This window comes from Phoenix dactylifera, chromosome 4 (assembly GCF_051530095.1).
Source record: "Phoenix dactylifera cultivar Ajwa chromosome 4, Ajwa_hap1_PhDact_Kaust_v1.1, whole genome shotgun sequence".
Lineage (NCBI taxonomy): Eukaryota > Viridiplantae > Streptophyta > Magnoliopsida > Arecales > Arecaceae > Phoenix > Phoenix dactylifera.
Window position 1 is genome coordinate 38,480,456 of NC_143193.1, and position 9,455 is coordinate 38,489,910.

A 9,455-nucleotide genomic window follows, 5' to 3' on the forward strand; every position below is an offset into this window, starting at 1 on the left:
CGGGGCCGTTCTGGCGTAGGATTCAACGCGCTGGTCCCGCTATGCGGCATGGCACCTCCAGTCTCCGGACTCAGTTTATTTTCGGGGAAAAAAAATTATCCGAAGAGAAAAAGCCAAAAGCCGAAAAATTAAAAATAAATATTATCAAAAAATAAAAAAGCGGGCAAAAAATAAAAGGGGTGCAACACGAGGACTTCCCAGGGGGCCACCCATCCTAGTACTACTCTCGCCCAAGCACGCTAAACTGCGGAGTTCTGATGGGATCCGGTGCATTAGTGCTGGTATGATCGCACCCATGACTTGCCCATCGAAACTCCCTTTTATGACAAAGCAGCAGACCTCGACGGCCCGAGACATTCGCGCCGCCGGGGCCGTTCTGGCGTAGGATTCAACGCGCTGGTCCCGTTATGCGGCATGGCACCGCCAGTCTCCGGACTCAGTATATTTTCGGGGGAAAAAAATTATCCGAAGAGAAAAAGCCAAAAGCCGAAAAATTAAAAATAAATATTATCAAAAAATAAAAAAGCGGGCAAAAAATAAAAGGGGTGCAACACGAGGACTTCCCAGGGGGCCACCCATCCTAGTACTACTCTCGCCCAAGCACGCTAAACTGCGGAGTTCTGATGGGATCCGGTGCATTAGTGCTGGTATGATCGCACCCATGACTTGCCCATCGAAACTCCCTTTTATGACAAAGCAGCAGACCTCGACGGCCCGAGACATTCGCGCCGCCGGGGCCGTTCTGGCGTAGGATTCAACGCGCTGGTCCCGTTATGCGGCATGGCACCGCCAGTCTCCGGACTCAGTTTATTTTCGGGGGAAAAAAATTATCCGAAGAGGAAAAGCCAAAAGCCGAAAAATTAAAAATAAATATTATGAAAAAATAAAAAAGCGTGCAAAAAATAAAAGGGGTGCAACACGAGGACTTCCCAGGGGGTCACCCATCCTAGTACTACTCTCGCTCAAGCCCGCTTAACAGCGGAGTTCTGATGGGATCCGGTGCATTAGTGCTGGTATGATCGCACCCATGACATGCCCTTCGAAACTCCCTTTTATGACAAAGCAGCAGACCTCGACGGCCCGAGACATTCGCGCCGCCGGGGCCGTTCTGGCGTAGGATTCAACGCGCTGCTCCCGCTATGCGGCATGGCACCGCCAGTCTCCGGACTCAGTTTATTTTCGGGGGAAAAAAATTATCCGAAGAGAAAAAGCCAGAAGCCGAAAAATTAAAAATAAATATTATCAAAAAATAAAAAAGCGGGCAAAAAATAAAAGGGGTGCAACACGAGGACTTCCCGGGGGTCACCCATCCTAGTACTAATCTCGCCCAAGCACGCTTAATTGCGGAGTTCTGATGGGATCCGGTGCATTAGTGCTGGTATGATCGCACCCATGACATGCCCATCGAAACTCCCTTTTATGACAAAGCAGCAGACCTCGACGGCCCGAGACATTCGCGCCGCCAGGGCCGTTCTGGCGTAGGATTCAACGCGCTGGTCCCGCTATGCGGCATGGCACCGCCAGTCTCCGGACTCAGTTTATTTTCGGGGAAAAAAATTATCCGAAGAGAAAAAGCCAAAAGCTGAAAAATTAAAAATAAATATTATCAAAAAATAAAAAAGCGGGCAAAAAATAAAAGAGGTGCAACACGAGGACTTCCCGGGGGTCACCCATCCTAGTACTAATCTCGCCCAAGCACGCTTAACTACGGAGTTCTGATGGGATCCGGTGCATTAGTGCTGGTATGATCGCACCCATGACATGCCCATCGAAACTCCCTTTTATGACAAAGCAGCAGACCTCGACGGCCCGAGACATTCGCGCCGCCGGGGCCGTTCTGGCGTAGGATTCAACGCGCTGGTCCCGCTATGCGGCATGGCACCTCCAGTCTCCGGACTCAGTTTATTTTCGGGGAAAAAAAATTATCCGAAGAGAAAAAGCCAAAAGCCGAAAAATTAAAAATAAATATTATCAAAAAATAAAAAAGCGGGCAAAAAATAAAAGGGGTGCAACACGAGGACTTCCCAGGGGGCCACCCATCCTAGTACTACTCTCGCCCAAGCACGCTAAACTGCGGAGTTCTGATGGGATCCGGTGCATTAGTGCTGGTATGATCGCACCCATGACTTGCCCATCGAAACTCCCTTTTATGACAAAGCAGCAGACCTCGACGGCCCGAGACATTCGCGCCGCCGGGGCCGTTCTGGCGTAGGATTCAACGCGCTGGTCCCGTTATGCGGCATGGCACCGCCAGTCTCCGGACTCAGTATATTTTCGGGGGAAAAAAATTATCCGAAGAGAAAAAGCCAAAAGCCGAAAAATTAAAAATAAATATTATCAAAAAATAAAAAAGCGGGCAAAAAATAAAAGGGGTGCAACACTAGGACTTCCCAGGGGGCCACCCATCCTAGTACTACTCTCGCCCAAGCACGCTAAACTGCGGAGTTCTGATGGGATCCGGTGCATTAGTGCTGGTATGATCGCACCCATGACTTGCCCATCGAAACTCCCTTTTATGACAAAGCAGCAGACCTCGACGGCCCGAGACATTCGCGCCGCCGGGGCCGTTCTGGCGTAGGATTCAACGCGCTGGTCCCGTTATGCGGCATGGCACCGCCAGTCTCCGGACTCAGTTTATTTTCGGGGGAAAAAAATTATCCGAAGAGGAAAAGCCAAAAGCCGAAAAATTAAAAATAAATATTATGAAAAAATAAAAAAGCGTGCAAAAAATAAAAGGGGTGCAACACGAGGACTTCCCAGGGGGTCACCCATCCTAGTACTACTCTCGCTCAAGCCCGCTTAACTGCGGAGTTCTGATGGGATCCGGTGCATTAGTGCTGGTATGATCGCACCCATGACATGCCCTTCGAAACTCCCTTTTATGACAAAGCAGCAGACCTCGACGGCCCGAGACATTCGCGCCGCCGGGGCCGTTCTGGCGTAGGATTCAACGCGCTGCTCCCGCTATGCGGCATGGCACCGCCAGTCTCCGGACTCAGTTTATTTTCGGGGGAAAAAAATTATCCGAAGAGAAAAAGCCAGAAGCCGAAAAATTAAAAATAAATATTATCAAAAAATAAAAAAGCGGGCAAAAAATAAAAGGGGTGCAACACGAGGACTTCCCGGGGGTCACCCATCCTAGTACTAATCTCGCCCAAGCACGCTTAATTGCGGAGTTCTGATGGGATCCGGTGCATTAGTGCTGGTATGATCGCACCCATGACATGCCCATCGAAACTCCCTTTTATGACAAAGCAGCAGACCTCGACGGCCCGAGACATTCGCGCCGCCGGGGCCGTTCTGGCGTAGGATTCAACGCGCTGGTCCCGCTATGCGGCATGGCACCGCCAGTCTCCAGACTCAGTTTATTTTCGGGGGAAAAAAATTATCCGAAGAGAAAAAGCCAAAAGCCAAAAAATTAAAAATAAATATTATCAAAAAATAAAAAAGCGGGCAAAAAATAAAAGGGGTGCAACACGAGGACTTCCCAGGGGGCCACCCATCCTAGTACTACTCTCGCCCAAGCTCGCTTAACTGCGGAGTTCTGATGGGATCCGGTGCATTAGTGCTAGTATGATCGCACCCATGACATGCCCTTCGAAACTCCCTTTTATGACAAAGCAGCAGACCTCGATGGCCCGAGACATTCGCGCCGCCGGGGACGTTCTGGCGTAGGATTCAACACGCTGGTCCCGCTATGCGGCATGGCACCGCGAGTCCCCGGACTCAGTTTATTTTCGGGGGAAAAAAATTATCCGAAGAGGAAAAGCCAAAAGCCGAAAAATTAAAAATAAATATTATCAAAAAATTAAAAAAGGGGCAAAAAATATAAGGGGTGCAACACGAGGACTTCCCAGGGGGTCACCCATCCTAGTACTACTCTCGCCCAAGCCCGCTTAACTGCGGAGTTCTGATGGGATCCGATGCATTAGTGCTGGTATGATCGCACCCATGACATGCCCTTCGAAACTCCCTTTTATGACAAAGTAACAGACCTCGACGGCCCGAGACATTCACGCCGCCGGGGCCGTTCTGGCGTAGGATTCAACGCGCTGGTCCCGCTATGCGGCATGGCACCGCCAGTCTCCGGACTTAGTTTATTTTCGGGGGAAAAAAATTATCCGAAGAGGAAAAACCAAAAGCCGAAAAATTAAAAATAAATATTATCAAAAATTAAAAAAAGGGCAAAAAATAAAAGGGGTGCAACACGAGGACTTCCCGGGGGTCACCCATCCTAGTACTAATCTCGCCCAAGCACGCTTAACTGCGGAGTTCTGATGGGATCCGGTGCATTAGTGCTGGTATGATCGCACCCATGACATGCCCATCGAAACTCCCTTTTATGACAAAGCAGCAGACCTCGACGGCCCGAGACATTCGCGCCGCCGGGGCCGTTCTGGCGTAGGATTCAACGCGCTGGTCCCGCTATGCGGCATGGCACCGCCAGTCTCCGGACTCAGTTTATTTTCGGAGGAAAAAAATTATCCGAAGAGAAAAAGCCAAAAGCCGAAAAATTAAAAATAAATATTATCAAAAAATAAAAAAGCGGGCAAAAAATAAAAGGGGTGCAACACGAGGACTTCCCAGGGGGTCACCCATCCTAGTACTACTCTCGCTCAAGCCCGCTTAACTGCGGAGTTCTGATGGGATCCGGTGCATTAGTGCTGGTATGATCGCCCCCATGACATGCCCTTCGAAACTCCCTTTTATGACAAAGCAGCAGACCTCGACGGCCCGAGACATTCGCGCCGCCGGGGCCGTTCTGGCGTAGGATTCAACGCGCTGCTCCCGCTATGCGGCATGGCACCGCCAGTCTCCGGACTCAGTTTATTTTCGGGGGAAAAAAATTATCCGAAGAGAAAAAGCCAGAAGCCGAAAAATTAAAAATAAATATTATCAAAAAATAAAAAAGCGGGCAAAAAATAAAAGGGGTGCAACACGAGGACTTCCCGGGGGTCACCCATCCTAGTACTAATCTCGCCCAAGCACGCTTAACTGCGGAGTTCTGATGGGATCCGGTGCATTAGTGCTGGTATGATCGCACCCATGACATGCCCATCGAAACTCCCTTTTATGACAAAGCAGCAGACCTCGACGGCCCGAGACATTCGCGCCGCCGGGGCCGTTCTGGCGTAGGATTCAACGCGCTGGTCCCGCTATGCGGCATGGCACCGCCAGTCTCCAGACTCAGTTTATTTTCGGGGGAAAAAAATTATCCGAAGAGAAAAAGCCAAAAGCCAAAAAATTAAAAATAAATATTATCAAAAAATAAAAAAGCGGGCAAAAAATAAAAGGGGTGCAACACGAGGACTTCCCAGGGGGCCACCCATCCTAGTACTACTCTCGCCCAAGCTCGCTTAACTGCGGAGTTCTGATGGGATCCGGTGCATTAGTGCTAGTATGATCGCACCCATGACATGCCCTTCGAAACTCCCTTTTATGACTAAGCAGCAGACCTCGATGGCCCGAGACATTCGCGCCGCCGGGGCCGTTCTGGCGAAGGATTCAACGCGCTGGTCCCGCTATGCGGCATGGCACCGCCAGTCTCCGGACTCAGTTTATTTTCGGGGGAAAAAAATTATCCGAAGAGGAAAAGCCAAAAGCCGAAAAATTAAAAATAAATATTATCAAAAAATAAAAAAAGGGGCAAAAAATATAAGGGGTGCAACACGAGGACTTCCCAGGGGGTCACCCATCCTAGTACTACTCTCGCCCAAGCCCGCTTAACTGCGGAGTTCTGATGGGATCCGATGCATTAGTGCTGGTATGATCGCACCCATGACATGCCCTTCGAAACTCCCTTTTATGACAAAGTAACAGACCTCGACGGCCCGAGACATTCACGCCGCCGGGGCCGTTCTGGCGTAGGATTCAACGCGCTGGTCCCGCTATGCGGCATGGCACCGCCAGTCTCCGGACTTAGTTTATTTTCGGGGGAAAAAAATTATCCGAAGAGGAAAAACCAAAAGCCGAAAAATTAAAAATAAATATTATCAAAAATTAAAAAAAGGGCAAAAAATAAAAGGGGTGCAACACGAGGACTTCCCGGGGGTCACCCATCCTAGTACTAATCTCGCCCAAGCACGCTTAACTGCGGAGTTCTGATGGGATCCGGTGCATTAGTGCTGGTATGATCGCACCCATGACATGCCCATCGAAACTCCCTTTTATGACAAAGCAGCAGACCTCGACGGCCCGAGACATTCGCGCCGCCGGGGCCGTTCTGGCGTAGGATTCAACGCGCTGGTCCCGCTATGCGGCATGGCACCGCCAGTCTCCGGACTCAGTTTATTTTCGGAGGAAAAAAATTATCCGAAGAGGAAAAGCCAAAAGCCGAAAAATTAAAAATAAATATTATCAAAAAATAAAAAAGCGGGCAAAAAATAAAAGGGGTGCAACACGAGGACTTCCCAGGGGGTCACCCATCCTAGTACTAATCTCGCCCAAGCACGCTTAACTGCGGAGTTCTGATGGGATCCGGTGCATTAGTGCTGGTATGATCGCACCCATGACATGCTCTTCGAAACTCCCTTTTATGACAAAGCAGCAGACCTCGATGGCCCGAAACATTCGTGCCACCGAGGCCGTTCTGGCGTAGGATTCAACACGCTGGTCCCGCTATGCGGCATGGCACCGCGAGTCTCCGGACTCAGTTTATTTTCGGAAAAAAAAATTATCCGAAGAGAAAAAGCCAAAAGCCGAAAAATTAAAAATAAATATTATGAAAAAATAAAAAAGCGGGCAAAAAATAAAAGGGGTGCAACACGAGGACTTCCCAGGGGGTCACCCATCCTAGTACTACTCTCGCCCAAACACGCTTAACTGCGGAGTTCTGATGGGATCCGGTGCATTAGTGCTGGTATGATCGCACCCATGACTTGCCCATCGAAACTCCCTTTTATGACAAAGCAGCAGACCTCGACGGCCCGAGACATTCGCGCCGCCGGGGCCGTTCTGGCGTAGGATTCAACGCGCTGGTCCCGCTATGCGGCATGGCACCGCCAGTCTCCGGACTCAGTTTATTTTCGGGGGAAAAAAATTATCCGAAGAGGAAAAGCCAAAAGCCGAAAAATTAAAAATAAATATTATCAAAAAATAAAAAAGCGGGCAAAAAATAAAAGGGGTGCAACACGAGGACTTCCCAGGGGGTCACCCATCCTAGTACTACTCTCGCCCAAGCACGCTTAACTGCGGAGTTCTGATGGGATCCGGTGCATTAGTGCTGGTATGATCGCACCCATGACATGCCCATCGAAACTCCCTTTTATGACAAAGCAGCAGACCTCGACGGCCCGAGACATTCGCGCCGCCGGGGCCGTTCTGGCGTAGGATTCAACACGCTGGTCCCGCTATGCGGCATGGCACCGCCAGTCTCCGGACTCAGTTTATTTTCGGAGGAAAAAAATTATCCGAAGAGGAAAAACCAAAAGCCGAAAAATTAAAAATAAATATTATCAAAAAATAAAAAAGCGGGCAAAAAATAAAAGGGGTGCAACACGAGGACTTCCCAGGGGGTCACCCATCCTAGTACTACTCTCGCCTAAGCACGCTTAACTGCGGAGTTCTGATGGGATCCGGTGCCTTAGTGCTGGTATGATCGCACCCATGACATGCCCATCGAAACTCCCTTTTATGACAAAGCAGCAGACCTCGACGGCCCGAGACATTCGCGTCGCCGGGGCCGTTCTGGCATAGGATTCAACGCGCTGGTCCTGCTATACGGCATGGCACCGCCAGTCTCCGGACTCAGTTTATTTTCGGGGGAAAAAAATTATCCGAAGAGGAAAAGCCAAAAGCCGAAAAATTAAAAATAAATATTATCAAAAAATAAAAAAGCGGGCAAAAAATAAAAGGGGTGCAACACGAGGACTTCCCAGGGGGCCACCCATCCTAGTACTACTCTCGCCCAAGCACGCTTAACTGCGGAGTTCTGATGGGATCCGGTGCATTAGTGCTGGTATGATCGCACCCATGACATGCCCTTCGAAACTCCCTTTTATGACAAAGCAGCAGACCTCGATGGCCCGAGACGTTCGCGCCGCCGGGGACGTTCTGGCGTAGGATTCGACACGCTGGTCCCGCTATGCGGCATGGCACCGCGAGTCCCCGGACTCAGTTTATTTTCGGGGGAAAAAATTATCCGAAGAGAAAAAGCCAAAAGCCGAAAAATTAAAAATAAATATTATCAAAAAATAAAAAAGTGGGCAAAAAATAAAAGAGGTGCAACACGAGGACTTCCCGGGGGTCACCCATCCTAGTACTAATCTCGCCCAAGCACGCTTAACTACGGAGTTCTGATGGGATCCGGTGCATTAGTGCTGGTATGATCGCACCCATGACATGCCCATCGAAACTCCCTTTTATGACAAAGCAGCAGACCTCGACGGCCCGAGACATTCGCGCCGCCGGGGCCGTTCTGGCGTAGGATTCAACGCGCTGGTCCCGCTATGCGGCATGGCACCTCCAGTCTCCGGACTCAGTTTATTTTCGGGGAAAAAAAATTATCCGAAGAGAAAAAGCCAAAAGCCGAAAAATTAAAAATAAATATTATCAAAAAATAAAAAAGCGGGCAAAAAATAAAAGGGGTGCAACACGAGGACTTCCCAGGGGGCCACCCATCCTAGTACTACTCTCGCCCAAGCACGCTAAACTGCGGAGTTCTGATGGGATCCGGTGCATTAGTGCTGGTATGATCGCACCCATGACTTGCCCATCGAAACTCCCTTTTATGACAAAGCAGCAGACCTCGACGGCCCGAGACATTCGCGCCGCCGGGGCCGTTCTGGCGTAGGATTCAAACGCGCTGGTCCCGTTATGCGGCATGGCACCGCCAGTCTCCGGACTCAGTATATTTTCGGGGGAAAAAAATTATCCGAAGAGAAAAAGCCAAAAGCCGAAAAATTAAAAATAAATATTATCAAAAAATAAAAAAGCGGGCAAAAAATAAAAGGGGTGCAACACGAGGACTTCCCAGGGGGCCACCCATCCTAGTACTACTCTCGCCCAAGCACGCTAAACTGCGGTGTTCTGATGGGATCCGGTGCATTAGTGCTGGTATGATCGCACCCATGACTTGCCCATCGAAACTCCCTTTTATGACAAAGCAGCAGACCTCGACGGCCCGAGACATTCGCGCCGCCGGGGCCGTTCTGGCGTAGGATTCAACGCGCTGGTCCCGTTATGCGGCATGGCACCGCCAGTCTCCGGACTCAGTTTATTTTCGGGGGAAAAAAATTATCCGAAGAGGAAAAGCCAAAAGCCGAAAAATTAAAAATAAATATTATGAAAAAATAAAAAAGCGTGCAAAAAATAAAAGGGGTGCAACACGAGGACTTCCCAGGGGGTCACCCATCCTAGTACTACTCTCGCTCAAGCCCGCTTAACTGCGGAGTTCTGATGGGATCCGGTGCATTAGTGCTGGTATGATCGCACCCATGACATGCCCTTCGAAACTC

The 9,455-nt window shown here is 49.7% G+C and overlaps 26 non-coding genes across 26 annotated transcripts; all 26 read right to left on the bottom strand.

Annotated features, from left to right (window-relative positions):
* Positions 1 to 176: 176 nt before the first annotated feature.
* On the bottom strand, positions 177 to 295 carry LOC149765657 (5S ribosomal RNA). Its single transcript, XR_016405801.1, has one exon. It is a non-coding gene; the product is annotated as a 5S ribosomal RNA (ribosomal RNA).
* A 247-nt stretch (positions 296 to 542) lies between these two features.
* LOC149765658 (5S ribosomal RNA) lies at positions 543 to 661 on the bottom strand. Its single transcript, XR_016405802.1, has one exon. It is a non-coding gene; the product is annotated as a 5S ribosomal RNA (ribosomal RNA).
* Positions 662 to 908: 247 nt separating this feature from the next.
* LOC149765659 (5S ribosomal RNA) lies at positions 909 to 1,027 on the bottom strand. The gene has a single exon (XR_016408244.1). It is a non-coding gene; the product is annotated as a 5S ribosomal RNA (ribosomal RNA).
* Positions 1,028 to 1,274: 247 nt separating this feature from the next.
* Positions 1,275 to 1,392, bottom strand: LOC149765660 (5S ribosomal RNA). Its single transcript, XR_016407928.1, has one exon. It is a non-coding gene; the product is annotated as a 5S ribosomal RNA (ribosomal RNA).
* Positions 1,393 to 1,638: 246 nt separating this feature from the next.
* LOC149765661 (5S ribosomal RNA) lies at positions 1,639 to 1,756 on the bottom strand. Its single transcript, XR_016406512.1, has one exon. It is a non-coding gene; the product is annotated as a 5S ribosomal RNA (ribosomal RNA).
* A 247-nt stretch (positions 1,757 to 2,003) lies between these two features.
* LOC149765662 (5S ribosomal RNA) lies at positions 2,004 to 2,122 on the bottom strand. Its single transcript, XR_016405804.1, has one exon. It is a non-coding gene; the product is annotated as a 5S ribosomal RNA (ribosomal RNA).
* A 247-nt stretch (positions 2,123 to 2,369) lies between these two features.
* LOC149765663 (5S ribosomal RNA) lies at positions 2,370 to 2,488 on the bottom strand. Its single transcript, XR_016408136.1, has one exon. It is a non-coding gene; the product is annotated as a 5S ribosomal RNA (ribosomal RNA).
* Positions 2,489 to 2,735: 247 nt separating this feature from the next.
* On the bottom strand, positions 2,736 to 2,854 carry LOC149765664 (5S ribosomal RNA). Its single transcript, XR_016406825.1, has one exon. It is a non-coding gene; the product is annotated as a 5S ribosomal RNA (ribosomal RNA).
* A 247-nt stretch (positions 2,855 to 3,101) lies between these two features.
* LOC149765665 (5S ribosomal RNA) lies at positions 3,102 to 3,219 on the bottom strand. Its single transcript, XR_016407929.1, has one exon. It is a non-coding gene; the product is annotated as a 5S ribosomal RNA (ribosomal RNA).
* Positions 3,220 to 3,466: 247 nt separating this feature from the next.
* On the bottom strand, positions 3,467 to 3,585 carry LOC149765666 (5S ribosomal RNA). The gene has a single exon (XR_016406945.1). It is a non-coding gene; the product is annotated as a 5S ribosomal RNA (ribosomal RNA).
* A 247-nt stretch (positions 3,586 to 3,832) lies between these two features.
* On the bottom strand, positions 3,833 to 3,951 carry LOC149765667 (5S ribosomal RNA). Its single transcript, XR_016405666.1, has one exon. It is a non-coding gene; the product is annotated as a 5S ribosomal RNA (ribosomal RNA).
* Positions 3,952 to 4,197: 246 nt separating this feature from the next.
* LOC149765668 (5S ribosomal RNA) lies at positions 4,198 to 4,315 on the bottom strand. Its single transcript, XR_016404963.1, has one exon. It is a non-coding gene; the product is annotated as a 5S ribosomal RNA (ribosomal RNA).
* A 247-nt stretch (positions 4,316 to 4,562) lies between these two features.
* Positions 4,563 to 4,681, bottom strand: LOC149765669 (5S ribosomal RNA). Its single transcript, XR_016408603.1, has one exon. It is a non-coding gene; the product is annotated as a 5S ribosomal RNA (ribosomal RNA).
* Positions 4,682 to 4,928: 247 nt separating this feature from the next.
* LOC149765670 (5S ribosomal RNA) lies at positions 4,929 to 5,046 on the bottom strand. Its single transcript, XR_016404964.1, has one exon. It is a non-coding gene; the product is annotated as a 5S ribosomal RNA (ribosomal RNA).
* A 247-nt stretch (positions 5,047 to 5,293) lies between these two features.
* On the bottom strand, positions 5,294 to 5,412 carry LOC149765671 (5S ribosomal RNA). Its single transcript, XR_016406946.1, has one exon. It is a non-coding gene; the product is annotated as a 5S ribosomal RNA (ribosomal RNA).
* A 247-nt stretch (positions 5,413 to 5,659) lies between these two features.
* On the bottom strand, positions 5,660 to 5,778 carry LOC149765672 (5S ribosomal RNA). The gene has a single exon (XR_016405667.1). It is a non-coding gene; the product is annotated as a 5S ribosomal RNA (ribosomal RNA).
* A 246-nt stretch (positions 5,779 to 6,024) lies between these two features.
* On the bottom strand, positions 6,025 to 6,142 carry LOC149765673 (5S ribosomal RNA). Its single transcript, XR_016404965.1, has one exon. It is a non-coding gene; the product is annotated as a 5S ribosomal RNA (ribosomal RNA).
* A 247-nt stretch (positions 6,143 to 6,389) lies between these two features.
* LOC149765674 (5S ribosomal RNA) lies at positions 6,390 to 6,508 on the bottom strand. The gene has a single exon (XR_016412811.1). It is a non-coding gene; the product is annotated as a 5S ribosomal RNA (ribosomal RNA).
* Positions 6,509 to 6,754: 246 nt separating this feature from the next.
* LOC149765675 (5S ribosomal RNA) lies at positions 6,755 to 6,873 on the bottom strand. The gene has a single exon (XR_016401024.1). It is a non-coding gene; the product is annotated as a 5S ribosomal RNA (ribosomal RNA).
* A 247-nt stretch (positions 6,874 to 7,120) lies between these two features.
* Positions 7,121 to 7,239, bottom strand: LOC149765676 (5S ribosomal RNA). The gene has a single exon (XR_016411402.1). It is a non-coding gene; the product is annotated as a 5S ribosomal RNA (ribosomal RNA).
* Positions 7,240 to 7,486: 247 nt separating this feature from the next.
* LOC149765677 (5S ribosomal RNA) lies at positions 7,487 to 7,605 on the bottom strand. The gene has a single exon (XR_016404559.1). It is a non-coding gene; the product is annotated as a 5S ribosomal RNA (ribosomal RNA).
* Positions 7,606 to 7,852: 247 nt separating this feature from the next.
* Positions 7,853 to 7,971, bottom strand: LOC149765678 (5S ribosomal RNA). Its single transcript, XR_016401243.1, has one exon. It is a non-coding gene; the product is annotated as a 5S ribosomal RNA (ribosomal RNA).
* Positions 7,972 to 8,217: 246 nt separating this feature from the next.
* Positions 8,218 to 8,335, bottom strand: LOC149765679 (5S ribosomal RNA). Its single transcript, XR_016406513.1, has one exon. It is a non-coding gene; the product is annotated as a 5S ribosomal RNA (ribosomal RNA).
* Positions 8,336 to 8,582: 247 nt separating this feature from the next.
* LOC149765680 (5S ribosomal RNA) lies at positions 8,583 to 8,701 on the bottom strand. The gene has a single exon (XR_016405805.1). It is a non-coding gene; the product is annotated as a 5S ribosomal RNA (ribosomal RNA).
* A 248-nt stretch (positions 8,702 to 8,949) lies between these two features.
* Positions 8,950 to 9,068, bottom strand: LOC149765681 (5S ribosomal RNA). Its single transcript, XR_016408883.1, has one exon. It is a non-coding gene; the product is annotated as a 5S ribosomal RNA (ribosomal RNA).
* A 247-nt stretch (positions 9,069 to 9,315) lies between these two features.
* Positions 9,316 to 9,434, bottom strand: LOC149765682 (5S ribosomal RNA). Its single transcript, XR_016406827.1, has one exon. It is a non-coding gene; the product is annotated as a 5S ribosomal RNA (ribosomal RNA).
* Positions 9,435 to 9,455: the final 21 nt, after the last annotated feature.